Here is a 22532-nt window from a genome sequence, read left to right as displayed (position 1 = left end):
TTGGCAAAAGCCCTCAGCGGGTAGTAGGTTTTGCTCAACTTTACCAGTCATTTTTTCTCTTTCTCAATTACCGGGTACCTTTCAATAGCTTCCCTGCTGACCTTCCTATCTTTGTAGAAGTTGCAACCTTCCCTGGTGAGGCCCGTGGCTTGAATGATTAAATCTTCGTCGATTTCAACCATTTGATCGCCCATTTTTAACATGCCCTTCTTCCAGTTCTTGCAGAAAAGACTGGTTACCATACCATCTCGGCCGTGGAGTCTCTCCATGAAGTTCGAGAGACCACCTTGCTACAGAATACCCCAAACCTCTTCCTTTTGTTTCCATTCTTTACAACTACTTGGTTCATATCGTCTCCTATTTCTGCCCATGTTGTCGCTACTCACGGCCAAATTTTGAAACTTACAAAGCTGATTAAACTAAGAGCTTTTTGGAGCTATAACAATTACCCAAAAAGCATGAGAGTTTATGACATTGATGTTATAATGAGTGATTTTCTCATTATTAAAATAACTTGAGGTACTCACATCAATACTTTTCATAATTATCTTGTCCATCAAAAGTCTTTGGAGTGCTTCTATATCTCTCATTACTAATGATTTGTCTGACATCTTTGAGGAGTCCGTATTCACCCGTCCACGTGGTAATTGCCTCACTTTTAACCGTCGCATTGGCAGCCCAGTCAGTAGAGCCATTGGCCTCCCGGTAGATGTGGGAGATATGGCATTTTTTAAAGGTGCTAATAATGTCAATAGCAGAGGTGATTATGTTGTGAATCGACCATGAAGGTTTTGAAGTCCCATTAAGGCACTTTATTATATTATTTGAATCCTCTTCTATCCATAGATAGGGGCATTTCCATTTTTTGGCTAGGATGATGCCTTGGAGAGCTGCCATTGCTTTAGCTTTATGGTTGGTTTGGGTTCCAATAGGGACAATAACCATTTCCTTGCAAATTCCTCTATGATCTCTAAGAATAGCTCCACACCCTGAAGGACCTGGGTTACCTTTGGCAGCACCATCAAAGTTAACTTTGAGCCACCCTTGAGGAGGGGTTTGCCATTTAGCTTCAAGCCTTTTATCATGGTTTAGATTAGGACCATCAGTGATCTTCATATTCCATACCCTTAAGATATTTGATTCTAGTGGGTTGTTCGAGTAACAAGGACCCTCAATGATCTCTATATTTTCCTGAATAGACCATTGAATTTTCTGGAACACAATATCTTGATTGAGGGAGACATCCCTGAAGATTCGGTTATTTCTTTCTTTCCATAGACCCCAAAAGATGTGAGGAAGAGAGAGCTGCCACAAACATCTCAAAAAAGGGTTAGCCCATTGAATATTCCAGGAGGAGAACATATCTCTGATGTTATTAGGAAACACCCAAGCAATACTAAAGCTCTTGAGGAAGCTTTCCCAAACAGAGGCTAAGAAGGAACAATGGAGTGCAAGGTGATCCACAGACTCTTCCTCTTGAAGGCACAGTACACATCTATTAGGGAGGGAAAAACCTCTGCCTTTGAGATTGTCAAGGGTCAGGATCTTATTTTGGAGGATAGTCCAGAAGAAAAAATTGATTTTGGGGGTGAGACCCTTAATCCAGGCTTTAGACCAATAAGGGTTTATAGGAGGGGGGGGAAAGGACACAATACATAGAAGACAAAGATAAAGTTCCTTTGGGATCATGTTTCCAAATAAAGGAGTCCTCTTCATTATTCAGTTATACCGCAGACAGATAGATCTTGAGCTTAGAAAGGCTAGGGTGGATACTTTCAATGTTCTACCATTCATTACCATCCTAGTACTCAACAACTAAGGAACCAAAAGATCTAATATAGGAGGGAGCATGGTGGGGCCATTCATTGAATTCCATTAAAGGTTTATCAAAAAGCCAGGGATCCTCCTAGAATTTTACTTTCCTACCATTTCCAAGTTTCCATATCACTCCTTTAGCTATACTTTCTTTACATTTAGAGGCATGATTCCAAATGTGGGATCCATTAATAGTGAGATCCAAATTGATAAAAGAGGAGAGAGAGGAGGACAAAAGAGAGTACTTACTTCGCCAAATTTAGCACCATTCAGAATTGGAATGAAACATTATCCAGACTTGTTTGGACAAGAGAGCTTCATTTAGCGTACGAATCCTCCTGAGGCCCAAACCTCCTTTTCTTTTTGGCCTACAGACCTAGTCCCAGGCCACCAAGGACATTCTTTGCTTATCCTCAACCCCAGACCATAGGAATCTTCTTTGAATTTTCTCAATTGCTTCAGCATACTTAACTAGAATTCTGAAAAGACTAAGAGCATAAATTGGAATACTTTGAAGAGTAGCCTTAAGGAGTTGGAGCTTGCCAGCTTGACTTAAGAGGGCCTCTTTCCAACCAGCAAGTGTTTTATGAAATTTGTCCACTAGAGAACTCCAGAAGGGATCAGGAGGGGCAATTCCCATGGGGAGACCAAGGTAGGTAGCAGGAAGGTCAGCAATCCTACACTCCAAGATTCTGCTAATCCTCTATTGTCTTCTCTCTGGAGTATTAATGAAAAAGACTTCACTTTTAGCCCAGTTGATTAGTTGACCCGAAGTAGAGGCAAATTTACACAAGGTGCTCTTCAAAACTTTATCTTCTGAAATACTCGATTCCCCCATAATAATAGTGTCATCAACAAACTGTTGGTGGGAGCAGATAAGGTCAACAGAGGCTGGTTGGAGGCCCTTAAAGGAGCCTTGCAACACCATTTTTTCCATGGTCCTTCTAAAGCATTTGGCCATAATAATGAAGAGGATGGAGGAGATAGGATCTCCTTGCCTAAGACCTCTAGAAGCTTGGAAAAAAGTAGAAGGGGAACCATTGACAAGAACAACAAAAGTAGCAGAGGTGGTAAGTTGGGAGAAAAGGTCGACAACTCTAGAGGAGAACCCAAAAGAAGTGAGGATTTTCTAAAGTAAAGACCAGTCAACCCTATCATAGGCTTTGGAGAGGATGAGACCCTGCTTCTTTTCTCTAACAAGAGAGTGAATGTTCTCATGGACCATAATAATGGAGTCAAGAATTTTTCTTCCAGGAACAAACCCATTTTGCTGGTGTTTAATTAAGGCAGGAAGGACAACCAAAATTCTAGAGGTAAGGACCTTGGAAATAATCTTGTAAAATGAATTGCAGAGGCTAATAGGTCTGAATTTGTCCAAAGAATCAGCACCTTGGATCTTGGGGATGAGAGCAATAAAAGTTCCATTGATTTCTTTCAAGAGTTTTCTAGCCCCAAAAAATTCCTTAACCCCATTGGAAACATCAATTCCAACAATCTCCTAAAAATCTTGAAAAAAGAACATTGGGAAGCCATCTGGGCCAGGCGCTTTGTTACCATCAAAGGAGAAAACAACATTTTTAATTTCTAAGTTAGAGGGAATGGAGGAGAGGGAGTCATTCTTTTGAGCATCAGTGAGACAAGGAATGTTCTGAAGAAAAGAGGATTGGGCTTCAGCATCCAGACTGTGATCCCTCTTGAAGAGGTCCGCGAAATACCTCTTAGCTACATTCCTTATTTCATCCTCCTTGACCAGCTCCCGATTCTCCACAACTAGCTTGTTCACCCTATTAACTGCTTTATGCTTGATAGTCGACATATGGAAGAATCTTGTATTCCTATCTCCTTCCTTAAGCCAGATGCATCTCGATCTCTGCTTCCAGAACGTTTCCTCTTTGGCAATAATATCATGGTATTTTTTGAGAGTCTCATTTTCATCAGCAATAGACACAGTATTGAAACCATCCTTCTAGATCTAATCTTGTATTTCTTTAAGGTCTTCCTAAATTTTACTCTTAGCCTCAAATATATTTCCAAAACTGGTTTTGTTCTAGAGTCGTATATTGTCCTTCACACTTTTGAGCTTCTTGACAACTTTAAACATAGCCATTCCCTCAACTTGGATGCTCCACCATTTTTGAATATTTGTTTTGATTTTGGGGTGGAGGGTCCACATTTTTTCAAATCTGAAGGGAAAGTTTCTCTTTCTATTGATTGAGTCAGCAATGAAGGTGATAGGGAAATGATCAGATCCAACCCAAATGTGGGCCGACAAACAATAGAAGTACTGACTATACCAGTCATCAGAGATGAGAGTCTTATCAAGTCACACTTGGATAAGGTCATTACCATTTCTTCTGTTAGTCCAAGTGTAATTACAACCTTGTATTTCCAAGTCATTGAGAGCCTGAGAAATAATAAAATCCATAAGGGCCATCCTAGTTTCCAATTGAGGAGGACTACCTCCAAATTTTTCCTCCTCTCTCAAAGGAGTGTTGAAGTCCCCCATAACCATCCAACTAAATTTTTTGAAGCTGTCCCTAGCTTGAATGATTTTTTTCCAAAAAGAGTTTCTAGCCTTTAAGGTATTAGGAGCATAAATGTTGGTAAGAACCCATGAAGTACCATCTTTTAAATCCTCAAATTTGATACAAGAGAAATTACTGTCCTGAATTATGACCTGACCTTTAACAATATTAAGGTTCCAGATGGTAGCAATGCCTCATGAAGCACCTTCGGAACTGCCACCACTAACATTACCATTTTTGAAGAACCTCAAAGATTCAACTTTTTCTCTACTCATTTTGGTTTCTTGAATTATAAAAATGTCAGGATTACTATCTCTTATCATATTCCTAATAATATCATGTTTATGGGGATTATTGAGTCCCCTAATATTCCAAGAGATTATCTTCATAGCTACTTACCAATTCCTAGCTCCTTGAGAGTCTTTTGGGTTCCATCTCCAATGTTCTTGCTGGCCTCCTTGTCTCTGAATTTGTGGTTAGAGGGCCATCCTGGGGAAGAGGAAATATACCCCACATCAACTTGAGCTATCTGGATTTCCTTAGTAGAGAAGTCAAGGGAGTAGATCCTTTCTTATTCCTGTATTTTGGTTGCTTCCATTCAGTTTCTATCACAGGATCTGCTTCCATGTTGCTGAGGATTTTGGAGATTTCTTCTTCATTGCCCCAGTTAGGAGTTCTGGAATCAGTTGAAACATTGGTTACTATTTTTGAGCTCTGTTCTAAGTTGGAGAGGTTCATACCCAAAATTGCACATTTTTGGGCCTCTTGAATTTCAAAACTTGGCATGGCTAGAGAAGAATTAGTCCTTTCTTCTTGGGGGTCAGGGATCTCTCCTTCCTCAAGTTGGTAATCTTTTGTTTCCAGTTCATTGCCTTCATAAGTGTCAACAACCACTTCAACTATCTCATTTGAAGGATCATTCTGATCTTTCATTTCCTTTTTATGAGTTCTACCCAAGGGGCTAACTTTGGTTGGTTCATTTCTCACTACTTCCTGGGTTGAGGGACTAGATATAGAATTTGAGGTGACTTCCTTCTTTTCCCCCAAAGGATTAAAGCAATTGGAATTTTCTTCCTTATTCTCTAAATTTTTAACTTGCCACACCATTTCCTCTGGCAACTTTTGATTTTCAATCTGGGGTTTAGGTTGCTTAGGTTCCACCTTTGGCTTGATTGGGTAGGATTTTGCCCAATGACCTGCTTTTTTACAGTGGAAGCATACAAAAGGGATAGATTCATATTCAATGTGTTGTTTCCAAGTTCCCAGCTTTGAAACTAGATCTATCTGATCTAGCATATTTGCTTCAGGGGCTACTCCTACACAGAACCTTGCATGAGTTAGTCTTCTTTTTGAAGCAGTGACTGGGTCTATTGAGAGCAACTTGCCAAAGGAGCTTGCTATTCCAGAGAAAACACTTTCTGCCCAATATTTAAGAGGCAATCCTGGTAGCTTTATCCAGGCTGGAGCTTGTGCCAGAAGAGAATTGTTCATGTTTAGGTTTGGATGCCATTTTCTAAGGACCAGAGCTATCTTTCCTACCATCCAGAGGCTCCCGCACAGAATCTTAACCTTATCTTCTTCGCATGAAAAAGAAAAAGACAGCAGGCCTTTAGGTAAAATCGATACTTCAACATTTCCCTTGAGGACCCATTTTTGTTTGACAAAAGCCCTTACAACTTCAATATTAGGACGCAAACCCATAAATTTCCCTACCAAGGAGTTCGACATACTATTGATATTATGGTCTAGAACCTGGTCAGGGATAGAGATAGCGAACTTACCGTCAAAAGGGTCAGAAATATTCTTAATAGGAGGTAGAGAGGATTTCCCAGTAGGTCTAGTTCCAAAAAGGGATGACCATTTCTTTTTTTCCCTTTTGCTGTCAATGGAGTCATCACATAGAATGGGCCCCCCATTGGACCCTTCCCCCAGAAGCCCAGATGAACCCACTATCTCCTCTGGTAGAGTACCATCAGACAGTAAGTCAACAACAGCCTCCGGGATGTTCGGAGGCTTATCCTTATCGCCTATGGGACCAACAACTTTGATCTGGCTGCTCCCACCATTGGAACCAAGGTTCCCGCCTTGCTGAGAATTTGAAATTTGAGTTCACCCATTACCGCCAGCTGCTTCCACTTCTGCCATTCCACTTGTTCCCATTATTGTCATTGCCATTCTCTGGTATATTACTGTGATTGTCAAATGGATTATAAAATTCATCTCCATCATACTCATAAGTACTCATGTTTAAAGACCTTAAAGCTTATTTGGCTTCCCTTCTAGACCTTTGTGAACGGGTTTCAACCATGGACTAAAGTCTTGACCAAAATGAAAGATAGGATGAAAATGCAAAAGACTATGTAAGACCAAGAGGTGTATGAAATGTAGATGAATCTAGGGCAAACTTGCAATGTCCAAGAGTGTAAAACCAAAGTATGTATGTTTTAGAGTAAGGCGTGGCTTCCAAAGAGATGATGGATCTCTTGATGAGGTAAGTTTAAGAAGACCAAATGAGACCCTAAGATGATAAATCTTGATACGAGAATCACCTAGTGTTGTGTTGTAGTATGTTTTCAAAGTGTAATTAGGACAAGAAAAGTAACCTTTTGACTCAAATTTTAGAAAAGATGTATGAGGGAAATGCAAGTGAAGGAAAATGGTTAACTAATATATGATCAAAACAGGTTGACTTAAAAATGAAGCCCTATAGGAAGCAACCTTAGAATCTCGTTGAGTCTAAAAACTTAAGTCCTTTTTTCTCTTGACAATTTTCTGTAATTTCTCAGTTGTAAACATAGACACAATTTTTCTAAACTTAGACGTGATTTCTAATCCCAGACGTAGTTACAGTAAACGTAGATGCGGTTTCTAGTGATAATGATAATTTTTATCTTGAAACTCATAAACACGGAAATCCAACAAATAATGACAACACAAACGCAATTTTATAGTTTTCTTTGGTAAATGTGACAGTGTGGTTCTCTAGTACCCAGACGTGATTCTGCTATGCACAGATGCGGTTTCCTACCGGGCGTGCCAAAATGTATATAGTGAAAAGTGATGATGATAAACTATTGTAGAACCATAAAGATCCAACTACAAACAATCTAGGTCCTACAATGAAACATTCACCAATACCAATAGAGATACCTAAGATCATTTAAATCAACAAAATAAAACAATATTACCATTCACATGTCAAGTAGGGTTTCAATCTCCATTGTATACTATCTCCATTGATCTTCTTTGATATATTTTCTTTTAGATTTTATGTGTGCACAAGAGCTCAACAAAGAATGGATTGTGGTTGATAGATTGATCACAAGAAGGCTTGATTGCATAAGTTCAATTATGTTCTTAGGTGATTAGGGTTGAAAAGGAAGAGGGCGTCCTCTTATATAGAGAACATTGTAAGAAATGGAGGGATAAGATTAAGAGGTGTAAAGATAAATGATCGGCTAGGATTAAAGTGTAGGTAGAAGAAACAATTAGATGCTAAAGGGGTAGGCAAGAGAAGAATTAAGAGATGAATGACATGTGTCATGGGTAGAAAAGGCTAATAAATTAATTAAATAAATAAAGATTTATTTAATTAAGAGAGAAAGTGAGATCAATTAAATAAATAAAATATTTATTTAATTTAGGAAAAGGATAATTTAAATAAATAAAAGTATTTATTTAAATGAGGAAAGGCTTAGAAGAGGATTAATGAATTAATTAAATAAATAAAGATTTATTTAATTAATAGAAGACTTAGGATAAAATAATTAAATAAATAAAATATTTATTTAATTAGATAAGACAATTCTAGGTGTCTACAACTACTATTTTTAAATTTATACAACATAGTACAAAAATTCCTTTGGCAGAAGATTTAGGTGCAACTAGACTCCAAAAGGACCCAAAATTTCATCAAATGTGCAATAACATGCAAAAGTTCCTCAAATGTGTAGTGACACCCAAAAGTTCCTCAAATGTGCAGTAGCACTCAAAGCCTCCTTGAAATAGGTGCAACTACAAACAAATCTATTGTACTAGATAAATTAGCAATGGCCACAAAAAATGTTTAGTGTAGTGGTGGGAATTTTACCCACTAATGGACTTTAGTAGCATCTAGAATCTAGTAGCAACCAAAATTCCCATAATTTCTTTATAAAGAGGTATTTTTAATAGAATCAGTAAGACAATGATATCTTTCTCATTTCCTAACAAAATTTTAAAATTCAAAAAGATTTGAAAATCTAGTGATGAGGGGAACCGAACCCATAAATCATTTGAGGAAATTTGTTAAAACAAAAATGTTGTTCATGAATGTTTAAAACATGAATAATAATCATTTTTAGAAGAAATTTAATTTCCAACTAAACATTTTCACTATTTGGTATTCATGTACATATGAAAATAAATGTCATATCATTGAAAGGGTTAATGTCTTTGTAATCTAAATATAAAATTACAAATTAAATATTTTTTCTTTATTTTGCAAAGACTAATTGATTTAATAAAGTTCACATTAGTCCGCACATTGACGGAAAAGAGGAGTTTGATCGCCTGCTTTGGGTGCCAATCCATGCCTCTAATCCACGATCTCCATACGTGCGCTGAGAGGACCTCAAATGAGGTGCATTTTGAATGAGAATGGACTGTTACTAGGGTTTTCATTTCCAGGAGCTTGGCGGAGTCGAATATCACAGAGCTCGCCTAGAGTTGTTCTAATTTGAGCCTAGGGTTGAGATTGCACAGGTCTGGGACCTCCGTGAACTTTGGATGGTGGGCGACAGTGGCTCTACAACCATCAATCGGGAGGTGGCGAGGCTGCTAGGGTGGATGTGAGGAGATGCAACTTCAAAAGGTCTTAGTGTTGCATTGCAGGTGGAGGAAAATCCATGAACAATCAGATGGCAGTGGAACCCTAATGCATGCTTGATCTCTCACTTTTCCCTAATCTCTTTGTTTGCCCCTACTTCATCTTCTTCCCACTCATAGCTATCCTACACTTTGCCTTATAGTCTACGAATTCTTCCACACTCAACATATGACATCTACCTGGATATTGTATTGGCGACATTGTCTTTAAAATTTTCCATTGAATACTTATTGTGCATGTCCCATAACTATCGACACAACTAGGATTTGTAGAGTGGGTGGCAGCGGTAACAAGCCAAATAGTGGCCAAATGGTGGGTGGGCGGCATCGACTGTCTACATCTAGAATGATTGAGTAACCCTGAGTGATGCGGCGAGCCATGCAACTAGGATTGCTAGGGCCTAGACCCATGGGAGTTAGGTTGGCTTCGTGGAAGCTACATGATGTTATATCAGAGGATAGGTGTTCTTTTGGTGGAGTCCAATTTCTAGGTAGGTTGCAGGGTAAGGGGAGAGAAAGAAGATTTTTGCAACATCATTTTGAACGTCGACTAGATCAAACATCACAGGCCCCTTTTGACATTTGTGAGGGGACACCACCGTTGTCACATTGTTCTCTATCCGAGTCACAGACTAATCATAATAATCTTCCAGGATATGTGACCTAGCCAAACAATACCCAGTTGATAAACCCCAAATTTCTTTCAAAGCCAAACAATCTTCCAATAAACAACTTACGCCAAGGAGCACCCTTCAAACCAAAAGAGGTTACACAAAACTAGAGAAAGAAAGCCCCTTACATATCTCTTCCTGATTCACTAGCACAAAATTTTGATGCAGAAGGTAGTGGGAAACTCTCAAATGATATAGATAAAGATGGTAGATGGGTTCCAGTCTCGCCAAAGGTCAAGAATGTTGCTAATACTAGAGAATCAGGCAAATCGGAGGGTGTGTATAAGATCATTTTCCCAGACAATCTTATTCAACCTCAAATAGATCTGTTACGTGCCACAACCCTCATTGGTAAACTACATTCTACTATTTCCTTTATGCAACTTATATTTTGGGCTAAACAGAATTGACTGGGCTTGAAGGATATTTTTTTGATGGATAAGCAATCTCTCTTTTTTATTTCCATTCTTGGTTCCAAAGAACATAGAAATTGTGTGCATAGATATAAGGGGTGGTTTTGTAAAGGGGTTGGTATTATCACTTTGGCGTGGGTTCCAAATTTTAGTCTAGATTCAGTCCCCACCTTTTCATGCCTTTTTTGATTAGTCTCTCGAGGCTCCCACTTGAGTATCGTGATCCAGATATTGTGGAAATTTTGGCTAATTCACCTTCTAATGGTCAATTTACATGGACAAACTGGAGAACTTCCCTTCAAATAGGAAGCAGATTGGACAAGTTTTTCACTTCATATGAATTGATCCTTCAAAAATACTTTCAGCTCTAATATTCTATCGTTCTCTGGATCTGACCATTTCCCTATCTCATTATACTTGGATAAATATGAAGCTTCTCATCATAGACCTTCTTTTAAATTTGAAAGAATGTGGTTTCGGCACCCACACTTTCATGCTCTGCTTCATCAATGGTGGGTAAGTGCCCCCTTCTTTAGGGGGAACAAAATGTTTCAACTCTATATGAAAATGCAGTTTGTAAAAGAAAATATCAAAGTCTAGAATAGGGAAGTATTCAAAAACATATTTGCAGAGAAATCAAATGTAGAGAAGGAATTAAAGGACATCAACGAAATTATCTTTTCTAATGGGATTAATCCTGAAACCTTCTCAAGGCAGAAGCATTTACAAAGATACTGGGAAGAATTGTGCTCTAGAGATGAGTAGTATTGGAGACAAAAATCAAGAGAGCTATGCCTAAAATATGGGGATAAAAATACTTTCTTTCAGGCATTTGCAAAGATTAAGCAAGTTGCATCTACTATCTTTTCTATAAATGCCTCTTCTTTGGGGATAAAATTAACTAATGAACAAGAAATTAGGGAAGAGGGTGAACTCTTCTTTAAAAATCTTCTTGCTCCTCCTCCTTTTGTTCTTGAGGAGTCCAATGTTGAGGTATTTCTAGATTCCATCCCTTGTCTGATTTCACAGCATGATAATGATTGTCTGATGCAACCTTTCTCTCTTGTTGAACTTCAAGAGGTGGTAGCTTCGATGGCTCCTGACAAGTCTTTAGGTCCTGATGATTTCACCATGCTATTCTTTCAAAAGTGTTGGGACATTTTAAGTTTTGATCTTTTAATGGCTTTGGAGGAGTCAAGACAAAAATATTTTATACTCAAGAACTTCAATTTAACCCATCTTGCTCTTATCCCCAAATCCAACAACCCTCAATCTTTTGCAGACTTTAGGCCTATCTCCTTGTGTAATACAATTTACAAGATCTTCACAAAAGCTATTTATCTCCAGTTAAAATCCTTGATACCTAAAGTAATATCTCCTCAACAAGGAGGTTTTGTTCCTAGTAGGGAAACATCGGAAGGTGCGTTTGTGGCCCATGAAGCTTTACACTCAATTAACTCTTCACAGTCCCCTTCTTTCATAGCTAAATTAGACATGTTGAAAGCATATGATAAAGTATGTTGGTCTTTTCTTTTGAGAGTGCTTAAAAAGTTTGGCTTTTTGGATAAGTGGTGCAAATGGATAAAAAATTGTCTCTCTGGTGCACATTTCTTAGTTATTATTAATGGTAATCCTTCTGGTTTTTCTCGAGCCACTCAAGGAGTTCGACAAGGTGACCCACTATCACCTTTTCTCTTCATTATCATGGCAGAAGCTTTTAGCAGATTGGTCAATAAACAACTGACACTAGGTCTTTGGAAGGGGGTATGCATCCCTAATACTTCAATTTCCATCACTCACACTTTATTTGCAGACGATACACTTTTATTTGGTTGTTCCAACATTCAAGAAACAAGGCATATTAAGAAAATGTTGGACATATATACTTCTAGATCTGGGTAGAAAATCAGTGCTTAGAAATCTAAATTATTCATATTTAATACTTCTGAAATGGTGTCTAACAACATTATCCAGACATTGGGCTTTCTAGTGGATTCTCTTCCATCTTCGTACTTGGGCATCCCTTTCTTTATGGGAGCAGGGAAACCCTCTTTTTGGAAATTTGTGATTGACAGATTAAAAAGAAGAATTTCTATGTGGAAAGCTAGATGGTTATCTCTGTCAGGAAGAATCCTTCTTGTCAAAACTGTTTTGGCTACAATCCCAAACTACTACATTTCAGTCCTTCAAGCCCTGAAATCTATTGTTTCCCATATTGAGAAAATTATTCAAAAGTTTATTTGGAAAGGTAATCTTTCAGAAGATAAAAAGATCTCGCTTGTGTCTCTCAACAAAATGACTACAAGTAAATCTACGGGCAGGGTTGGTCTACACGATCTTTCAAAAAGGAGCAAGGCCTTTGGGGGAAAGAGTTTGGAATATTTATGTAAAACCACATGATTTGTGGTGTCAAATTATGCAAGAAAAGTATTTAGATACTCCTACCCCATCATGTATTTTTACTATCCTTGATCATCCATCAAGCTCTGCAATTTGGAACTTCATGATGGCTTCTAGGAATGTGATTACTAGATATTTATCTTGGCAAGTACATAATGGCAAATATGTCAACTTCGGGCATGATTCATGGAGTGGTCTCCCCCCTCTTAATTTGAGGAATCTCTAGTAGATGTAATCCCCATATTTATTACTCAATGGGGATCTTACCTTTATGATTACATAGATGATCTTGAGAAGCCTTAAAATCATGTCATTTGGAAGAATCCAGCTTCATTCCCAATCTCCTCGGCTTAAAAGGTAAAATTTTCTTTGATTCTCAAGAACTGCATTATTTTTATCTCTAATGGTTCAAACAAATTGATATGGTGCCCTACGAAGAATGAAAAGTACTCTATCAAGGAAGGGTATAAGGCAACTCATCAGATGTCGGTTCAATCCTATTCACAAAGAGCTTATAACTTCTGTTGGAACAACATTATTCTTCCCAAGGAAGGGATGTTTGCTTGGCTTTCTCTACACAAGAGAATACTTACTAGTGAGAGACTTGATAAATTGAATATTGCACCTCCATTTGCCTATGTACTTTGTGGTGAGTATAATGAAACATTAGATCATCTCCTCCTCCAATGTGATTTTTCTCATTATTGTTGGATGTTTGTGTTTGCTTAACTTTCCTTTAGCATCCCTCTTCCAAATAATGTATGGGATTTGTTCTAGTCCTAGCCAGTCTTATACTCATCCTCTTTTTTTCATGCATTTGGAAAGTGATCCCATCCATAGTAGTATGGTCACTTTGGTGGGAAAGAAATAAGCGTATTTTTTGAAAGTAGACATCTCCTCTTTCTGATGTTTTCAATTACATTGAAAAATCATTATCAGAACTGGTTAATGCTCATGTTTCAAATCAGTTCAATCCAAGTAGGGAATTTAGTTCTTGGGATGGTCAAGTTATTAATTGCTAGAAGGGCTTCTCTATTCCCATATCACCTTGCTTTCCGAGAGTGAGGATTAGTAAAATTGATAGAAATAAAGTGAAATGTTGTCCTCCGAATTCAACACATTTTAAATTGAATTTTGATGGCTCCTCTAAAGGGAACAAGGGTGATGCAGGAGTAGGAGTATGCATTAGGGACCACACATGGTGTGTTTTTGCTTTGAAGTCTGTTTCCATTCCACCGGGTACTAACAACTACGCAAAGGCATATGCTTTGCTTGAAGGCATTCTACTAGTTAAAAAATTGAACATCTCTTATATTCACATCAAAGGTGACTCAGCTATTATTATCAACGCTTGCATAAAGAGAAATATTGAAAATTGGCAGATAAGATATTTGCTTGAACAAGCATGGGCATTCATTGATACATTTGTAAATTTTACTATTTCACGTGTATAGAGAAGGAAACCGGGTTGCAGATCATTTGGCAAATATGGGAAGTTCCAAGGTGGAACTTAATATGATGGGTCCGAATTGTGATCTCGATTCTTTTCCATTCCTTAGAAAAATAATTTTGGAGGAAATGGGTACAGGATAATATTGCACATGGTTATGCAGTTGTTTTCATAATGATAAAAAGTTGGTATGCGAGGTATTATAATGGCAGGGTTACCTGGTTGTATGATGTGAATGGATGTTGATTTGGGCATCTATGAAGCGAGATAGACTATGGACTGCTATGTAAATGTGTACAGCTTTCATGAGGTTTTGGTTCGAACTTCATCTTGGTCAACATACTCCAGGAAGCATTTGATACTTGGGGATGATTTGTGGCATTTGGTATTTTGGACATTACGAGATATATTGTACTTTTGTGGCATATTAGGGATTTAAGTTTCGCAACCTTTCTATGTAATATCGAGTAAGGATCAGAGTTTTTCTTTTTGGTTCTTTTCTCTGAGAGCTCTTTGAATCAGCTTGTGTAAAGAAATATATAAATAAAATATATTAAGTGGCACTGCCACCTTTTTTAAAATAAAAAAATAAAGTTCACATTATTTATTTTGTAGGGAATTAAAGAACTGCAACCAACTTAATTTAGAATTGCTGGTCTATTTTTCCACATCTTGCTGCTGAAGGAATGTATTGGAATACTCCATGTGTCAATTGTCAAGGATATTGATGTCACCCATGTGCCAACTTTGAATTGCCACCATTGATTTCTATTGATTGAATCTGAACCTTTGATCATATTTTGTTTAGATTTTTCAAGTGTTATGTAATAAATATTCTAGAATTGCCTAATTTGAAAAACAAGGAAGTTAGAACTATAAATTTAGCAAATCTCCAAGAGAGCTAACTATTTGAATTTTATAGAAAACCTCTATGTGATCTAAAATCCTCAGCGAGATTAAATTAAGTTTGAAAATTGTTGATAATTGTGGAGCATGTTATTGGACAATTGCTAATGCTCGTTCACATCATGGTTTCTTGTTAATTAGACATTTAGTTGCTAGAATGCGCTTATGAAGATTTCAGTGTTGATATAGAGAAGGTCATTATGATAATAAATCTGATTGTACTTGTCATATTTCTTATAATCTCAAGCTACTATGTTGGAATTTGGGTACATTTGAAAGATTTTTTAGTTGACAAGGTCCCTTGGAATATTGCACCATCTATGTGTAATTACGACAGGGTTTGGTGAAACATGAATTGGTAAAATAATATCATTTCTTACAATTATTGAGGTGTATTTATGCATGATCACTGTAAACTTATATCTTCTTTCTAAAATTTTCTTTGGGGTTTGAAATCCCCAAAATTCATAAATTTTAAAGCATCAAATATAGTAAATATGATGATAAAACATGCTCTAAAGTATCCAAATATAACTAGATTAGAGATCTTTGAACACAAATTAAGGTTGATTTTGTGAATCTAACAATCTTTAGAATTTGACCTTTTCTTACAAATTTAACAATGTAAGTCCCTTTGAGAAAATAGTAAGTACAACAAACCATGAGTAGCATCAGTAAGACAAGATCTAATCTTTGAACACAAATTAAGGTTGATTTTGTGAATCTAACAATCTTTAGAATTTGACCTTTTCTTACAAATTCAACAATGTAAGTCCCTTGGAGAAAATATTAAGTACAACAAACCATAAGCAGCATCCGTAAGACAAGATCTGACATTTTTGAGCCTTGGGATTAATATTTCTTGAATGAATTACTAATCTTTCAAGAAAGATAGGTTATGTTGCAGAATTTATTTATATGTGATCTATGAGTAACATCTACATCAATAAGAACATATGTGTTGTGAAGGGTGAAAGGTACAAATGCATAGGGTAGAGTTTGGAGTAAAATCATAATGAATATTAAATAGACACAAATGAAGGTGATTCTAAGATACACATAAACAACTCATAAGTAGAAATTCATGATTGTCAAGTTCACCATTTGAAAGAACAATAAATGAACTGTTACATGTGTATATTAGGGTTTAAGATAGATTCTTTATATAGCACAAACTAACTTTAAATTGGATAAAAATAAAGAATCAATACAAAACAATGATAACTAGATGAACAATGTCAAACAATTAGAATATTGAGATACAAACACAATTTAGAAAAGAAATTACACAAAAAATAGGTTCGCAAAATGAAAGAAGATAAATTAACTATACTGTGTGTTTATCATATATCAGTAACCGATCATCGTTTGGGTATCGTCTCTCCTCTCATAATTTCATCATGGCGACTTCATTCCATGATTGGTAAGTCTTCTGTTGGTTTCACCTTGTTTGTAGCAATTGTGAGTTCATCTATGTGGTTAATGCTCTTGTGCCATTATGTTTGCATGACACTTGTGTGCATGTTGTTGTGCAAGTGTGACATTTAGTTATCATATCTTGTTGTTTCAAAAATAATATATTTTTTGTTGGCTTTTTCCTAGGTGTGTTGGCTTGGGGCATTACATCATAGGTTAGATCCAATTTCAAAACATGTGGGTTTTCCTATAATTCATCTAGAAGCAAAAATAACTGAAATCCTACAAAATGGAAATGTTAAATGGTTCCTACTTGTTATCCTTATTTTTTACCATGGAAAATTAAACCTTCCACGTTCATAAAAAAGGCATGTGTTTTTTAGTTCATCAATTTAATGCCTTATTAATATTCCAAGTTGCATGTGAAGCTTCTTTGTAACCTAAATTTAATCAATTCAAGAACATTGATCCTTACATCATTAATTCTTGGTCACAAATGTTCATAATCATTTTGAAAAGTTGAATTTATTTTTAATTCAAATTCATCAATTGTTAGTTGTACTCATGAGTGGTTTTCAATCAAGTTCACTCTCCTCATTGTGTCATAACTTCCCCTTCAACATAATTTTTGAATGTGGTTAAGTCCACAAGATTAGATCTTCATAGAAGAATATAGAGTTTTATTATGTGACTTGATAGACATATATTCTCAAATACTTTCTATCATCTCTATTCCCTTATAACTTGTAGTTTTGCAAAGTTATAAAATAGTTTGAAATAATTAATATTTGGTTTATAAAGATATTCTCTAAGGATTAAACACATCAATTTCATAACATATTAAGCTTAAATGTAGTTGCAATTGTGTTGTAGCTACAAATTTATCTTTTTGACACATACTCATCAACTGTCATACAATGAAAAACTTCCTAAAAACTTCAACAATTGGTGTAAAGTGTAAGTTTAACTTATTTTCCCCATTATGAAGTTAAATGAAGCATAAATATGTGGAGTCACATGGTTTAAATTTAGTTTATCTCTCACAATATACAACTTAAACTTTTCAAATTAGACATGGTCACAAGTTTAGCCATAAAAAGTTCTATTTGTACAAAATTACAAAATAACATTATCAAACAAAAAAAATTGATATCACCAAAGATTCCATAAAACTATATGATCAATAAAATAAATTTGTCAAATGTAATAACATACATAAAAATTATATGTTTCATAAAGAGACACAACAAAGTGAACCTAAACTAAAAATTTAAGGAGAAATCTAGAGAATTTACCTATCCAAAGTAAAGAGGGTAAAAAGAATGTATATCTCCAATTCTACAAACTTAAGCTCTTATAATATACTCCCTCATTATTTATGTATGAATAATGTTGGTTTTCATATATTACAAGGCATATTATGTAGATGAATATTGTTAAATGTAGCAATACTTCTTCTCATAGTAATACCATTTGTATTCTTCATATTTTAAAATAGATTAGACTCATATATTATAGTTAGAAAATGATCTTATTAAAATATGGCTAGTAACTCTTACCGATAATCAAAGTAAAAAAGATGATTAAAACTGTGTTGATATTCTCTTTTTAAAACTAAGACACCTAAAATTCAATTAATGTGTACATAAATATGTGTTCAATTAATTGTATTTCTATTGAAATATTCAACCATTCGATATTAAGACTTGGGGAAGGGAATGTGAAGGATTTGAAACAAGCCTTAAAAGCATGTGATATTAGATTTCATTTTAAATGTTGGCTTAAAATTCTCCCAATTCAAATTTAAAATCACAAACGGCTATATTTGTCTCCTAATTTAAAATCATTTTAATTTAGTAATGCAGTACAATTCATCTTCCATTAGCATGAATTTTGCGTGCTATTGGTATGGATTTTGTTGGTTTATATTTGAAATGGATTTATGAATGATTTTTTTTTTGTTGGATAAAAGTGGTAGAGCCACGAAATGTATTAATTATGAAAGAAGATTTACAGAGCCTAGTTTAGGTGGGCATACCGGCGGGAAAGAACCAGGAAGAAAACCCCCGGTTGTAGCCTGAGAAACAAGAGTGAATTATCATAAAGAACTACCCCACCCTCACCCATGATAATCCACAATCCTTTTGACAAAATACATCAAAATAAGTTATAACCCACCCAATAAAGCCCTTATACATCTAAAGAAAACCCAGGGGAGAAAGGGGATAAATAAGAGGGACCATAATAGGTTGCAACTGAGGAGGAAGGATGGTCCAGGTCTCTAATACCAACCGCAATTGTAGAAATAGAAATCATAACCACAACATCATCCATGGAAAACAATGTAGAATCCACACTACTATCCAATTCCAATCTAGTAATCCTTGCATACCTTCTGACTAAGATCATTGTTAGAAGATGTGCACACCCAAGATTCACAAAAATCAAACAATATAGAAATGAATGTGATATGAAGCCTCAAAAAATAAAACATCCATATCATCTGAATAAGAGGATAGGAGGAACCAAGAATGTCACCAAACACAAATTAAATAGGATGATCTATATTGTTGTAGTCCCAGTGTCTAATGTGAACTTGACAAAGTTAAATGACAATACTGAAGTCCATATCCTAGAAAAGGAGGGACCTCTATTGAAAACTTATGAGGGGAAAGAGAGAATAAAAGACATACCTATATACTTTGATAAATAAAATCATCCTTCCCCAACAAATCAAAATTAAATCAGATGTAAGAGATGACTTACATCTACTTCCTATTGCAAAATAGGTTCATCAATAGCTTTATTTGCCAAAAAATCTGCTAACATGTTTTCTTCTTGAAAATAGGGTTTGATTCGAAGGATTGAAAAGGTGAGCTTATCCAAAACCATATCTAATCTATACCTTAGCTTCCAAGATGAAGCTTGTCTTGAGGAGACAATGTTAAAAACCACCATTGAGTCCCCTTCAACAATAATGTTAGTAATATTCATGAAAGTAGCAAGGGTGAGACCATGAAGGAGGGCTTCAATCTCCACAACATTATTGGAATCAGACAGTAACTTCTTATAGGCTGCTCTAATTATGTTGCCATCAGAATTCCTAATAACCACCCCAGCTCCAAAGATGCTTGAATTCCCCCTAGAGGCACCATCATAATTTAATTTTGCAAAACCAGGTGGAGGAGGTAGCTGGGTGGCACATAGTCGGGATGAGGAAGATGGGATAGAAGATTGATAGCCATGAACTGGGAGAGACTAAAGAAGAGGCCAATTATCATAAATTAAAAAGTCCCATTTGGTAAAATTCTTTTTGGTATGTAGTAATTTAAAATGATATGAAAGCATGACTTCAAATATTGATTTCTCTATTTTATCTATAACTTGTGCCCATGGAGTAGGTTTGTTCCTAAAAACTCTCTCATTTCTTTCAAGCCGGATATTCCAAATGATTAAAGAAGACCCGATTTCCCAAAGGGTGCAAACTTGGAAGATTTGTGCAATAAAGGCCAAGCTTTGAAATGATCACAAAGATTGGGGCCAACATCTGTTGACTAGCCTAGTCTCTGAAGTAACCAATACCAACAATCCAAGGCAAAGGGACACTATAGAAATAAATGATCAAAGGTTTCCATGAAGTAACCACATAAAGTACAAGTAAATACAACAGTGATCCCTAACCTATCTAATCTACCGCCTGTGAGGACCCTATCTTGGATAGCCAGCCAAGTGAAGGCACCTACCTTAGGAAGGCATGCAGATCCCCATAATCGTTTTGTAGGCCATGAGTCAGAAGATAGATGAACAAATTTTGATTCATAGCCAGCCTTAACTATATATTGGCAAGAAGGAGAGCCTAGCCAAATGAGCTCATCTTCAAGAGGAGAGAATATGATAGTTCTAGAGGAAAGTTCTTTTTGTAATTCAGTTACCAAATCTGAGGTAACGCATATGCCAGAGAAATCCTTCCACGTTGTAAGGTCATCCTGGATGTCTAAGTAATGGGAGACTCGAACAACCCAAGCTTGCTTAAGATAATTATCAAGGGGATGCCAATCCCAAATATGAGACAAAGGTGTATGCCCATTCCATGAATCCTCCCAAAATCGAGCTTTAGATCCATTGTGGATTAACCACGAGAGGGAGGGTAAAATGAGATCCCGACAAGAGACCATGAAATTCCACATGGCAGACCCTTTAGGCAAAACTAAGGTTGTGAAGATCCTCTCCTTGTCCTCAGAATCAAGATATTTCAACCTCAATAGTCTATCCCATTTTGAATTCAGATTTTGGTATAACTTCCAAAGAAGTTCCACACCCAGTGCTTTATTTTGCAAGGGTAGATCTCTAATTACTGCACCCCATATGGTTTTAGGAGTGCAAACCTTACTCCAAGCAAGAAGGGGCAAATTTTTCTTTTCAGTGACATTATCTGCCCAAAGAAAATCCCTCAAAATAGACTGAAGTTCCTCTATTGATCACTTAGGCATACTAAGCACTGACATCAAGTAAATAGAGATGGCATTCAAGACTGATTTTATCATGAGTAGCTTTCCAAACAGGGATAACCATTTATGTTTCCATGACAGGATCCGTTGGGAGATTGCAGAAATAATCTTGTCTCAAAAATGGTGCTTCTCTAACCCTAAGAAGAAGGGAACTCTGAGATATCAACAGGGGAACTCCCCCATTGAAAAGCCCCAAAAACTAAGAAGATGATGTTGGACTAATGGAGAAACATTTAAAAAGAAGATTTTAGATTTTGCTGGATTAATTAATTGTCAAGAAGCCATGGAATAGTCATCAATGATTTTCTTAATAACTCGAGCTTCGATGATAGAGGCTTCCCCAAAAAGAAGAGTGCCATCTGCAAAACGATTATGAGTGTAAAGATCATTTCCATCATTAAAGGATATGCCTTTCCAAGTTCCCACCTGTCTAGCATGAATTATTGATCTGTTGAGTCCCTCTGCCATTAAGATAAATAGAAAGGGGGAGAGAGGATCCCCTTGTCTAATGCTTCTAGAGGATGAAAAGAATCTTGTAGGAGATCCATTGATGATAATCGAAAATGAGGGAGAAGAAATGCAAGCCTAAATCCATTTTACCCAATTTTTTATGAAAGCCAAATTTGATGAGGACCATGGAGAAAAAATCCCAGTCAACCGGTCATACGCTTTCATCATATCTAATTTAAGAACCTTAGTAGATTTGTTATGTAGCCTAATAGAGTGCAAGATTCCATGGGCCAAAATGGCACCTTCTGAGGTTTCTCTACCAAGGATAAAGCCCCCTTACTCTTCTGAAATAATTTTAGGGAGAATCTTAGCTAGTCGGATAGATATTGCTTTGGTAAAGATTTTGTAGAGAGAATTACAAAGCGAGATAGGGCGGAAATCTGCAAAAGTTTTAGGATTATCTTTCTTCAGGATAAGGGCACTCCAGGTATGATTAAGCTCTTTTAACATGGTTTTGTGCATTTTGGCTTCCTCTAGAGCTAATAATATATCATTTCCCATGAAGTCCCAACATTTTTGAAAGAAGAGCATGGTGAACCCATCTGGCCCCAAGGCTTTATCTAGGGCCATAGAAAAAATGACCTCCTTGAGCTCCTTCAGAGTGAAAGGATCCATATGCATATTATTATCTGCCTTAGATACACAATTAGGGATGGATTGTAGAAGTTTATGAGAATGATGGACTTGTTGCTTAGTTAACAGATGTGAGAAGAAAGAGACACCTTCCGTAGCTATCTCACTCTCATCCTCAAGCCTTCCATTTGCAGAGTCAACTTGAACTATTTTATTCTTAAGGCATCTAATTTTAGTTAAGGCATGAAAGAACTTGGTGTTCCGGTCCCCAGTTGCAAGCCAGGTTTCTCAAGATTTTTGTTTCCAATAAATTTATTCTCTAAGAATAATTTCTTCTAAAGCACTCCTAAGCTCCTTTTCCTAAGCAAAGGACTGAGCATCCATGCCATTTTGGATGATAAAATCATTAATCATAGATAATTTTGATTGTAGCCTAGTCTTCTCATGAAGATATTCTTGAAGATATTGATGTTCCAGTC

Source organism: Cryptomeria japonica, chromosome 9 (genome assembly GCF_030272615.1).
Source record: "Cryptomeria japonica chromosome 9, Sugi_1.0, whole genome shotgun sequence".
Lineage (NCBI taxonomy): Eukaryota > Viridiplantae > Streptophyta > Pinopsida > Cupressales > Cupressaceae > Cryptomeria > Cryptomeria japonica.
The sequence above is the reverse complement of the archived record's forward strand: the minus strand, read 5'-3'. Positions refer to the sequence as shown.